Below are 13,780 nucleotides of genomic sequence, written 5' to 3'. Positions count from 1 at the left end.
CATATATATATATATATATGTATATACAATGCTTCCACTCTAACACATTTTAGTCAAATTTTATTTGCATTCTCCCTTCTGAAGTTTTTACAGTAAGTTGGCCCACTGAATGTCTTTCTGTTCAGACTACAGCTGGCTGAATGAATCAAAATAAGCATTTCATTTGATATATTTGTAACAAAATGTAACACTGATCCCTTAAATGCAGTGCTTGCAGCAGCCACAAAGAGGACAGCATCCAGGCTTTAATAAATGGTGACACAACACATGATAAATAATCACAGTTATTACACTGTTTGCACAATAATGTAAATACACCCGGCCGTTATGACGAAGAGATATTGCATGAGAGCTGCATGACTGAGACTGCCATACATGGGCAAATTTCTGTGACTGTGTGTAAGTGTGTGTGCTGCCGGCTGGAATTTCGCCCTCTGACGTCACTGCCTGTTACTCTCCTAGATTTGGGAAAAAGAAGTTTCACTTTAAGTGGGGATTTGAAAGTCTGTGATTCCTAGAAAGAGAGGTAAGATAACTATTAAAGCTTTCGAGGGGCGGCTCCATGCGCTGAAACGCCGATCGCAGGCCCGGGACAGCGCAGCGTTGTTAATGCGCGAGAGCTTCACAGCTCGAACATTTTTTTTGACAACTATATGTTCTTCAGTGAGAGATTCGAGCTGTGCCATTGAAATGGAGGGCGTGGGATTGCTAGAAGGAGGGGGCGAACTCTGTTTCTTGTATTTACATCGCAGCCGTAACATTTGAGCGGACATTTAGAAAGTGTCGGCGTACTTTGAATACGATTAGTAGATACTTGTTGCAAATGAACTTCTGAAACGGGTTCGTGTTGTGATTCAGAAACATTCTTGCGCTGTTGTGTTTCTTTTGAAGAATGCGGAAGTAAATAGGCAGGAGGGTTCGGATTGTAACAGAGACGTGGCTTCTGCTTACAACAGCAACAGATATGAAAGATTAGTGATGGCCATGTGCTTTGCTTGCGTTGTTACATTCAAATGTCAGTGTGATGCTGCACAACTTACACCGGAGTTTTGTAACGGATTATGTGTACTTGTTTACAGGTTAATAGAGGGAATACCTGAATGTTACATTGACAATATTGTGATTTAAAAGTCTTTTGCATTGATGGACAGATGGATTATGTAGCTCTGCGAGATAGATGTAGGCTACCTTGAATTCTCTGCAAACACACACAATATATACACATACATATATACATACACACAATGTTACAATGTTCCTGACGCAAATGTTGATATTTGTCCACACACACACACACACACACACACACACACACACACACACACACACACACACACACACACACACACACACACACACACACACACACACACAAATGATAATTTTATTTTATAGATCTATATTTTGGTCCATGTCTCAAGTTTCAGTATTATGGTTTTTACACTCACATATTTACATTAGGCTATTGAAACCATAGCATGAAAGCTCTGGTAATTTGGGTGCAGGTGGAAACAGAAATACACTTGATGGTTTGAATATCAGTCTGGGTGATTTGAGCCTGTTGTTTTTAAACCGCTCCTTAAACCACACTATGGAGGTAGTTAAGATGCACCCAGTGTTGACAGTGTTTAAACAATCTTGTGAATTTGCAGTTGAATATGCAATTTGTTGTGAGTTGCGCTTTGTAGCGGCCGATTGATCCTTCATTCATGGGTTTAATTGCTGAAATAGAATGTGTTTCTATTTACTTTTGAAAGTAAATGTGATTTTGATGTTCATAATGATTTATCTTTTGGTAAAGCATAAATCCAATGCTGTAATCTGAGCATTTAGTCCAATATGGACTACGCTATTCTGTGTGCAACTAATAGTATGAACATAATTATTCTCTCCTGAAAGACATTTTCTTGTCAGAAAAGCAAATATCTCCATTTCAAGTCATCCAAAATGTCTAGAATATAGACATTGTTCATCTTAAAAGTAGCTACAGTAAGTGCTCAAATATTTATCTGTTTCCTTACAAAGACAACATTCAGAATTCTACTTTGATATGAATCTCTAATCAATAACATCAAGGCATCCCAGCCATCAAACTGAATAATTTCTGACACCCCCCATCCTCCCCCCAAAAAGTTTTAACTCCAAACTACATCTCACCCAACAGCAGGCATTAAAAAAGAGGACATGTCTGACAGGCTAGTGATGCTTAAAGTTAAAAGATGAATCCTGCCTTTGAGCCTAGTCTTCCATGCTCACTCCTTTGACTGTCGGTTTGCCATTAGTGCAGACTTTCTATGAATATTGACTCTGTGCCGTATGACTGTAGGTTACTGTAGGATCAAAATATCGTGCCTTCTTTCTGTTGCTATGGAGACTCCATCATCAGGTGCTGTCTGGAGCAAGAGTGACAACCGAAAGTTATAAATACACAAAGAAACAAAGCAATTATAGTGAGCATATAATATAATGGATTTATGCAACAGTTAATCCTGATGTCATGAACAATTCAGTTCACTCATTGTATCAAGTCCTAGACCCCAGAGCCTTTCCATTGTAAAATAATATTTATTGGGAGCTACATTCAGTGCCTGTTTAGAATAATATGTTTAAAAGTGCTGACGGTTTTAATAGCTAATATTTTTAATAGGCCTGTAAAGAGGGACACACACCATACGAGAAGTGCGTTGTCACAGCTAGGACAAAGCACAGGCATCGCACATATAATACACAATTATTACAACGTTCAAAGGTCAGTTTGTTTAAAAAAAAAAAATGTATTCAGCAACTGTTTTCAACGTTAATGATTAGAAAGGTTTCTTGGGCACTAAAAACATTACCCAAGCTGAATGGTGCAGAAGACTTTTGTGGAGCAGCTCTATTCAATATTTGATGCTCATTGCCAACTATTTTTACATTTAAATGACCTTTGCTGTCATTTGTTGCTTATTCATATTTAATCTTTAATTACACAAATCTCAAAACGATTATCCAACTGTAATACTTTAAATTATAATGTTGTGATGCCTAAAAATATTGCTTTAATTTTTTTTTTTTTTTTTTTTTTCTTAAAATATATATATTAATTTATAATAATAATCAGCCATTTATCCGTTTTCAGTCATAACATTGAAATAATTGTCAGCTTGAATTGGCCAGAATTGAGATTTTGCCACATCCCTTGTTCTTTTGGAAATGTTTTTGTTTGCGGAGCACAAATAAGTGAAATAACTAGCCACGTTTTATCTGTAATTTCAGTTACTGAATATTAACTTTTGTATAAAAGCAATATCCCAGTCCTGGATTTCAGCACTGCTGTGATTACAGTAACTTCGGCCTTGTGCCTACAGCTGAATCAGATTTGACTTTGTTTAAATGAGTCTGACATTAATGTATTCCATCTGAAAGCGTAATTTGCTCCATGAACAAGTTTTGAACAAAGCTATAATTTCCAATGTGTCTCAGTCCTCTGACAAATTCAGTAGTTTGATAGAACAGCTGCACTTCTGCTCCATTTTTCTACTGTTGCACTCCAATTTCCAAGAGGCATAGTGAGGACGGATCTGTGTAGTTTAAGTACACAGGAAACAGACATGCAGGATGAGAGGTGGATGAATGAGTGTACAGTGACTCTGTCCTTTAGGATGTGATGTGGAACCGGCTCCGGACCGCGAGACGGATGATGCAGCGGTCGCTCGCGCGGTTATGATTTACAGCAGGCTTGTGCTCATTTCTCACTGCACTCATTGACACAGCAGTATAAGGAACGCTGCTCGACTAAAAGTCAGCTGCGCTGTGACTTTGATCTCCCTCTGAACTCTGGGTAATCAAGCTTCCTCACATTCCCTTCAAGTGCTCACAAGGAGAAAGACAGATTGCCACATTAGCATACAAGGATAAGAAGACACCTGCAGCCGTAAAAAGGACATGCAGTGTTTTAGCCAAAGGTAGAAAGAGGAAGGAGCGAGCCGATAAGAGGAAGGACAGCTGAGATGTGTTCACACACATTTAGAAACACGAGCATCGTATGCTTATTACCACGGCCGGACAGGCCTACTCGATTTATGTGGATTAAACGCTGTTACTCTTGTCCTGGTTATTTTTGATGAAGTGTTTAATCTCTCTCTTTTATAGAACCTTCAAATTTCCTTTGGTCCACTGTCCGTTGACAACCAAATAGGAATGTATTGCCCGCATCCTCCCTTGTCCTGTGAAGCCTGGTTTATACTCGCTACATCCACACATGCGTGAAGGTGCACACAGCAAAAATGACATAATCGCGTGGCTACATCCACACATGCGTGAAGGTGCACACGGCAAAAATGACATAATCGCGTGGCGATACAAAAAATTATGTGTTTTTTGTTAATTTGTGCGCACCTCTGCTTCCGTAGATGCACAACTTCGAGGTGTTTCTTGCTGAGCATGTATACATCTGTACCTTATCGGCACCCGGTTTGCGCTTGTTTAAATTAATTGCTTGCATGTACAAAATTAGCATACAATAGATTATTTTTTATTGAAAATAAAGGTCCAAGTTTAATAAAAATCTGTTCATGAAAGTAGAAAATATTTAGTATTCATTTATTTGTTGTTTAATTTTGTTACATACATTTGCTCTCATATCCATATATTTTGTTTTAATGTCACAATAATCTTTTACACGATTCTTTGTCAAAAGAATAAGAAGAATAGTAATCAAAGAATAGTACAACGGCGAGCGTGTCAAGTATAAACACGTGTCCGGTTAGGGAGGTGCGGTGTGGAGCCAGGCGAAAGTATAAACAAGGGTTAAGTCATCATTCTTTTATGAAGCTTGACGTTTTTAAAGTCCAAAGTCTTCTTCGGCCGTCCGCGTTCCGCGACGATCCGCGCACCGTCCACGTGATGTAATTTTCGTCATCAGGAGGGTGTTATGAACTATTAGATCAGATCAACTATAGTTGTTCTGACAACCCACTGACTTGATTTAAAAAATATTCACATCCTTAATAACAGTTAGATAAGTGTTTTTCTACACTTGGTTGAGCGTATGCAAACTGCTATGATTAGCCTAGCTCTTAAGATGCAGCAAGATAATGACACCTCTTTATATATGGCCATATTACAGACTTACAGAAGGCAAAAATAATTTACATCTAATTTGGAATCAGTAGTTTGGTCTCGTTTTTTCTAAACATTCTTAAAACTATACGTTTGCTTCCTATGTAAAAAAAACAAAACAAAAAAACAACTTTTAAAAAAAATCCATTCCATTTCAGGCCAGGTTCTCTTTTCTTTGTCTTAGTGTGCTTTTCTTTGTAGTTGGAGTCTCAGACACCCCAAGCTGTTTTTGTAAGCACAATAGGAGTGATGATTTTCTGGCTGTTGTGATTCATCCAGCTCAGAATTTTTTTTATTTTTTTTGTAGACACGTGATGTTCCTTGAAAGAGCGCAACATTTGCAAATTATTTAGTCATTAAGTAATAAGCCTTGCTATGGTTGATCTAGAGGGCAGAGTAATTCTGAGATGCATCAAGAATTAATGATAACACATTTATTTAATAATGTTTTTACGTTTATTTTTATTTTTTAGTAATTTTTTTTTTTTTTACATACATGTAATATTACATTTATGTAATATTGTATACTAAAAGTCCATCTGAAAAAGAGCAGAATAATTTTTTTACTATTTATTTATTCATTCATTTAAGTTATTTTATTATGTACTATTACATTTAAGTAATTTTGTATAAGACAATTAAATGATATTTTTAGAAACAGGATATCTGCACTCGGAAGTTTAGGCTTCCGTTAGTTGACCAAGCAGGCATGACTAATGGACAAAGCTGATAATCTCAAATGACCACATGTTGCCTGAAGTATCTATTCCTAAATTGTATCAGCATGGAATCCCATCACATTTTATACAGGGATACATCTAAAAAATATATGCAAAAATAATCCAAGTCCCACAGTGATGTGCTCAGTTGTGGGTTGTGCCGGCCAGCTCTCCTCTGAGTGAGCGCTGGGCCACAGTTAATTAGGCATCTTTAATCACCTGAAGTCACTCTCTCTGACACTGTTTACCCCCCCGTAAATGGGTTATTATTACTTCTACAATCCCCTCTGTGGTTTCAGGCATTAAAGGGCTATTTTAGCTCTGCTAAGTGAAACCCTGTCGAAATGCACTAATAACGAAATACCAGCCTTCTCTGCCTGGACTAACCATCATTTGCTTTGTGTTGAATTTCTAAAGACTTCTGTTTTGTATAAACAATTCTCTTGTCTGCAAAAGATTAGACATTCAGGGCTTGAATATGTTTTAATTACATATGCTATCTTTTATGATTGTGATATCACGGAGCTCTGCTCTTCACGTGAGGCAATCAGTGAGATTAATTTCACGATTTGTTTATTCGTCTATGAATGTAACCTAGTTTTTTTTGTGGCTTTCAAATTAAGCTTGGCACGGCGACGGTATATGGATGGAAACATCTGCGCACAAGTGACTCCCCGTGACCTGTGTGTGTTGAGCATAAGCCAGTTATCTGTTAATGTGTTGACTGCTTTATAGGGTCAGATCTGGTCTTGTCTTGTTGTGCCTTATTAACCAAACTCACAGTCACAGCTACAGCTTATCAGCAGAAGATGTTAAACGACACAGCATTCTCAGAAAACGCTCTGCTCTTTTAAAACAGGATGCTGTATTTCTCCCAAAAAGCTGATAATGATAATAATCATCACACTACACAGAATACAGGTTTACTCACAGGTCTAATAATGATCTCTGTCAGAAAATGAACAACCGTTTTTCACAGGAAAATGGGCTTTTGATGTGAAATAGATACATCGTTTTTTGGCTTTTGAGTGGAAAGCAATACCTCTTAGCCGATTTGGATGGAGCACTTGAAGCTCTCTGTCGTTCTGACAGTCCTTTGTTGTACATTCAAGCTAGACATTCACTGCTCATATATTTTGTGCACTCATTCTGAACCACTATGCACTTCAGTTTGCTTATATGTGAGTCCCAATGAATACTGACCTGTATGAATGTTGATCTCTTGTTTATAGAAAGCTGTTGTGGCACCGAAGATTGTTCTGTAAAGGTGATACAGGAATCAGGTGTTTTGCTTGTTTTTGTTTTATGAAAAACTTTAAAAATTGGCTGCCTAAGTGCTCTAGATCCAGAGCGTCACTCCCAGTGTCCATGTTTGGTCAGTCCCTGCAATATGTTCTGTACATGGAAGTAGCGCAGGACAACCATTCCATCCCTTTGCTCAGAGCGCTGATAAAACAAAGGAGTGATTCCATGCTGACAAGGGATAGTTTGTCTCTTACTCACCCTCATTTCACTAACACAAAAGGAGATATCTGGGTGAATCTCACAAGGAGGCTCATATTTTGCCACAAAATAATACAAATAATAATAATAAAATAATAATATATTTTTAATTAAAATAAACATTTCATTTATTTACTTTTTTTTGCATTGGGACAATATTTTCATGACAATTACATCAGGAAAAAAAAAATGGATGCACTTAAAAGTAGTTATCCAAAGCTTTGTGTATAGATCAGATGGAAATTTCAGGGAAAGTCTCTCTGTGTGACAATTCATTTTTTTTAATGCATGTTATTGATCTATTGGGAATGATTCATTCATGTATGTTTCATACAAAAATAATAATGTAATATAATTTTTAATCAAAATGTCGTAACTCGATCTTCTGGTTCTGGTGACGTATCTTGGACTTCTCCAATCTTGGTCCGTTAAACCCTGCTCCTTTCTTAGAATCAACTGCAAACTCGCATTCAGTTCTACCTATATCCAATCAGCAACTGATGGATAGAACCAAGTCACCGTCATACATTTTTTCCCTGTTAATTTGTTTCACCCATTTGTATGCCACTATATGGAAGAAAATATATTTGACCACTTCTGTTTCAGAGTGACTTTAATATAGTCAAAAAAGTTGTAACTATTTAAATATGAATATATTCATTGATACATTTTACTCCACGTACATACATAAATATGATTTGGTGTGGTATGCATTGTATCAAGTTCAGTTGTGTATGTGGGTCAGCAGCATAGTGCTGTCTGAGGGTCTTGTGGTTCAGTTGTGTTGTCCTCACTGTAGGCATTCGAGACTACTTTTAGATACTGTGGTTTGTCTTATTCTTGTAGGCCATTGTAAGTGTGTCAGCCCCCCTCTTAAATAACTCACAGCAATTATCATTGTTATTCTGCAAATGGTACGAACCACAAACTTGGCTTCTATATGACTCTGGCCAGTGAAAAAGAGTGGCATTCCAGACCGAAAAAAGCAAGCCGAATCAAATTTTGCCCCCAATCTTTCACGTTTTTTATTTCCATATTTGGAAATGTTTACCTCCTCATGACTCCACAGTGCAGCAGGAAGAAGCACTATGAGTCATTTGAACAGCATAAGGGCCTGGCTGTAGGTCCTCCTCACTGAGGGCTTCTCTCTAGTCCATAGACACACGGGATGCTGTGAGTATACTCTTCTCTTCTCTTCTCTTCTCTTCTCTTCTCTTCTCTTCTCTTCTCTTCTCTTCTCTTCTCTTCTCTTCTCTTCTCTTCTCTTCTCTTCTCTTCTCTTCTCTTCTCTTCTCTTCTCTTCTCCTCTCCTCTCCTCTCCTCTCCTCTCCTCTCCTCTCCTCTCCTCTCCTCTCCTCTCCTCTCCTCTCCTCTCCTCTCCTCTCCTCTCCTCTCCTCTCCTCTCCTCTCCTCTCCTCTCCTCTCCTCTCCTCTCCTCTCCTCTCCTTGTGGCACATTGCTCTACCCTTTGCAGATGCGCTCTACACAGCGGAAGTATATCTTTAAACAAGCAGTAGAGGCTTTTGGTTATGGCCTTCATTTTCTTGGGTGTATTTGTTGGTATTTTTTTGTGTGGCATTTTTGAATTATCTGTATATTTTGTCATATACAAATGTACAGTTCATTTAAAGTACTTTGCACAACATATTTGTGCACTTGCTTTCACTGTAACTCTCTGGGCTTTATTGATTGGTTTTTTATTGTGCTGTGCTCTGAGATAGCTTTGCATTTTATATGGTTATGTGACTCTTGTCTTTGTTTGGTAATATTTGCTGAGGAGATATATTTGTGGAATGTGTTACTCATGGTGTGAAGAACTACTGTCAAGTATGTTGAGCTATACTTCCTTTAAAGGGAAACTTTAAAAAGCTCAAATGCAGGGTTGTGGGACGTTTTATTTACATTAAGAAGGAATGCATTTGTACAGGCAGGACATTGTGTTTCTCTAACCGCGTTCTATATAGGCCACTATTCTATAGGAGTCACATACTCAAACTTCCCGGGGACCATTAGCCCCCTAACATTATATGTCATCCATACAATAAATACTATTGTTTTTACCACCATGAAGTTTAACTAAGTACAGTTATTTTGCACAGACATAGCTTGACATAGTTGAACGTCTCATCTCCCTCAAGCCTAGCATACTTGGCTGCATGTTTAGTGAAGTAATGACGCATGAGATTGTAATTCCTTCCTTATGAACTGGATTTTTCACTTGAACATTAAGCAGGTATCAGTCCCATTAAAGGATTAGTTCACTTTCAAATGAAAATTAGCCCATGATCCACTCACCCTCAAGCCATTCTAGGTGTATATGGCTTTCTTCTTTCAGACGAATACAATCGGAGTTATATAAAAAAATATCCTGGCTCTTCCAAGTTTTATAATGGCAGTGGATTGCAACCAACAGATTGAAGCTCAAAAACGTGCATACATCCATCGTAAACGAACTCCACACGGCTCCAGGGGGTTAATAAAGGCCTTCTGAAGCAAAACGATGAGTTTGCGTTAGAAAAATATTCATATTTAACACGTAACAAAGTAAAATTCTAGCTTCCGGCCAAACGACCATACGCAGTATACTTGCCCCAAATGCACAACTTACGAAATTTATGACGTCAGAAGTAGCGTAGTGCGTCATGGCATAGCGTAAATATCAGCAGTACATCGCATTACTCTCATCAGTTGCGCTTTACACTTAAGTGGAATCCGTATGTTCGTTTGGCCGGAAGCTAGTTATTTTACTTCATAAAGTTTTAAATATGAACATCTTTCTTACACAAACTCGTCGCTTTGCTTCAGAAGGCCTTTATTAACCCACAGGAGTTGTGAAGTTCGTTTACGATGGATGGATGCACATTTTTGAGCTTCAATCTGTTGGTTGCAATCCACTGCCATTATAAAACTGGGAAGAGATTATATTATTATTTTTAATATAACTCTGATTGTATTCATCTGAAAGAAGAAAGTCATATACACCTAAGATGGCTTGAGAGTGAGTAAATCATGGGCTAATTTTCATTTGAAAATGAACTAATCCTTTAAGAGACCAGGTCTGGCTTTAAAGTAGTGGTCTGAAGTTACAAAATGTATATATATAATATTAACTAAGATTAATAAATGCTGAAGAAGTATTTTTCATTCTTAGTTCATGTTAACTGAGGTAGTTAACTAATGTTTACTAATGAACCTTATTGTAAAGTGTTACCATCATCTTGTATGGTGCTGTCTGGCTGTGTTTTTTTTTTTTTTTTACCCTTTTTTCTATTGGTTGTTAGAAAGAGAGGTTAAAAAGAGGTGTCATATCCTGGAAGTTGCATGGGTTTGGATCCTTTTCTATTCATGGAAGATAATATCTTGCGCCAAAAATTTAGGTTATCTTTGTTTGGTTAAGGTATTTGTGAATACAAATGAAGCATAGCTCACTGTCACCACATTTGGATTACAACATATCTGTGGAGTCTTACCAGTTAAGTAGTAACCTTAAGCCTTAACCCAGGGGTGTCCAAACTCGCTCCTGGAGGGTCACTGTCCTGCAGAGTGTAGCTGCAACTTGCCTCAGCTTGCCTGAGTACGCCGGATCATTTGAAACTTTACAAACTGGCAGCTCCAGTAGTGATGAAAACATTTATCTTGAACTCTGTCGTGGAAACTAGCATGTGTAAACCTTAATTGAACAAATTTATAATCAATTGAAAAGGAATTTATAGCCGTATGATATTATGCTGTAGCCTCATTGGACCAGCGGTTTGGAAATGGATGGATGGATGATTCACGCGCCATCTTCTGGCGAGACACAGGAATTCATTCAACGTGACCATCACAGTGCATTTTGGGTATTCTCTAGCCGTTGAGTGTATCTGTTGTACACTCATTGCGATGCAATATGGGATTGAATGAGTGCACTCGATAGAGTCGGCTATGGTTTCGGATACAACTACAAATTGCTGTCCCCTCAAATAGTGCCCTATTTAGGGGTATAGGGGGAGATTTTGGAGACAGCTCTTGATTAGCTGGTTTTAGGTATGTTTGATTGGGTTTGAAGCCAAACTCGGCAAGGCAGTGGCCCTCCAGGAGCAGGATTGGACACCCCTGCCTCAACCTTCTGGAATTTTACTTTGCAGTTGGTAAATCTACCAGTATTTCTGCTCGGTTTTATAGAAATGTCTAATCACACAGCATCCCACCTCCTTTATTCTTGACCAAAAGTACGGCAACAGTTTAGATACTTCCTAGCTTTTTACACCTTCACATTCCTCTGGTACCACACCATAGTTGTGGCAGCGAAAAGGTAGACCTTAATGGGATTTTCCATAGCCGTGAGGTGAGATAAACTCGACTTTAATGATAGAACGGTGTGATAATCTCATTACTTTTCGCTCAACAGTACTGAAGGGTCTTCATATCCAGTGCTGGTTGGCTTCAGGCAGAGTTGTCTTGTCTTAATTCAGTTTGGAGCCAGTGCAAGCAGCAGCTGGAGCACTTGGCGTCAGTCAAAACATTTTATTATTCACAAATCATCGCTTTGTTTTATCTCAACTACCAAAGTCTTTCTTGACTTTTGTTTTATTCATTCATGCCCTGAAATGTGTGGTGACTCATCTTGTTAGCTGATGGTTAACATTTGATTTTTTTTTTTTTATTAGTGTGAGGGCAATAACAAGTGCTTCCATTAAACATTGGAATTGTTTGGATTGCTAACCTTCCTTTTAAAAGGCGGACAGGGGATTTGTTTTAAAAGAAGAGTGGAACCTCCCTCGTAATGAATGGTCTTGTTGTTAGGTTCTTATTTTACAAGAAATTTGTAATATTTACTTTATGACACTTCTTTCAACCCAGGCTCATTGGAAATATGAGCCTGTGGTGACATTTCTGAAAAAGGATTTTAAATTGCTTGTTGCACGTTTTGCGACACTTAGATAAAAACGCATTTGCTAAAGCAATCATGCCATTTTAGCTTGCTTCTATAAGTCTTTGAGCACTTTTATAGTGATTTGTTCAAGTTCACTATGTCAGAAGTGCCAATATATATGTATTAGATTGCAAATCATGCACTGGTGGAAGTGCTTTGAGGTCATAACATAGTATTGTGCAAGGAACCACGCAAAACTAAGTCTTTATTAATCAGTAATATGCCCCTGTAATCATGATTTGTGTATTTTTTGGGTGTTTTACTGCCACTGTTTAGCTGGAAACTGCATTGAATTGAATGTATAGGTGTGCTTTTTTGAAACGTAAAGCGAATTTCATAATTTGATTCATAAGCTTGCGATTCAATCCCGATCTCGATTCAATTGCGAGTTATAAAGTCAGAATTGCATGATATACTGTATACGTGCAATTGCGAGAAATAAAGTCAATTGTGAGATATAAACTCGCAATTGTAAGAAAAAGTCAGAATTGTGAGCTGACTCTCCTGCAATTCTGACTTTTATCAGAATTATTAGATATAAAGTGAGAATTGTGGGATGTAAACACAATTACGAGAAAAAAGCATGAATTGCAAGATGCAAACTTGCGATTGTGATTGTCTCACAAGACACAAGACTTTTTAAGTTTGAATTGTAAGATAAAAAGTCGCAATTATCTTTTAAAGAGAATGAGTATGAGAAGGGTGTCAATTGCGTTGGCAGCCCTGCTTTAAAACCATACTTTTCCTTACAAGCTGAATTCCAGTGTTTCCATTGTACATGCAATACACTTAAAAATTTCGCACATAGACATACATACATGGCTATGGGGTCATGGCAATGACAAATTCTTGTTCACTACAGCTGAATGTTTATGTTTAACCACCTTGCAAGACGATTAAAAGAAATGTGCAAATGTGTTAAAAGAGTAACCATGTTACGGGCCCATCAGATTTGATTTTTTTAAGCACTAATTGCTTGTGGAGCTATAAGGGCTACATTTAGGTTATTTTTTTATTTGTTATTTTACAGCTAATAATTGTAATTGTTTTATTTTTTTATTATATTTCCATGTTTTTATTTATTTAATTTTTTATTTACATTACTTTTTTTTATAAAAGCTGCTTTTTGCCACAGAGCTTTGGTTTTTGCCTACAATACATGGTTACATAGTTACATCACGATAGCATATGGCCTCTTATGGCCTATTTACTTATACTATTTTTAATCAAACAGCTCATGTGGATTTTTGACTTTTTTTATATTTAATACATACTTTGTGGGACTATACAGAAAGCAAAAGGTCATAATCATAGAGCCCATTAGCACTTTTTAATCTGACGTAGAGCCACGCAGTCTTTAGGTCAGATTAAAAGTGCCAATATCTAACAGTCATCATTATCACCCCTCGCTGCAAAAGCGCAGTTTTGTGATCTGCCAAAAAAGGCATTATCCTCCACCCCTGCGGGGCTCAGCCTCAGCCCTGTTCTTTTGGTATCAGAGGTCATTGGCAGATTAATTTCTTCTGACGCACAGGCTGTATGT

The 13,780-nt window shown here is 37.6% G+C and overlaps 1 protein-coding gene across 3 annotated transcripts in view; it reads left to right on the top strand.

The window, feature by feature from the left end:
- Positions 1–343: 343 nt before the first annotated feature.
- lpp (LIM domain containing preferred translocation partner in lipoma) overlaps positions 344–13,780 on the top strand; it is a 192,281-nt gene continuing 178,844 nt past the window's right edge. The window contains exon 1 of one of the 3 annotated variants that reach the window (XM_082190220.1): positions 344–526. The gene's annotated coding sequence lies outside the window, so the exon portion shown is untranslated. Of the gene's footprint in view, positions 527–7,568; positions 8,496–13,780 lie in introns of those variants that run through there. The other 2 variants (XM_082190218.1, XM_082190219.1) reach the window with 2 other exon arrangements.

The sequence above is a fragment of the Leuciscus leuciscus genome (genome assembly GCF_965113295.1).
Source record: "Leuciscus leuciscus genome assembly, chromosome: 14".
Taxonomy (NCBI): domain Eukaryota; kingdom Metazoa; phylum Chordata; class Actinopteri; order Cypriniformes; family Leuciscidae; genus Leuciscus; species Leuciscus leuciscus.
Note: the sequence above shows the minus strand (reverse complement) of the source record. Positions and strands in the feature narration are given on the sequence as shown.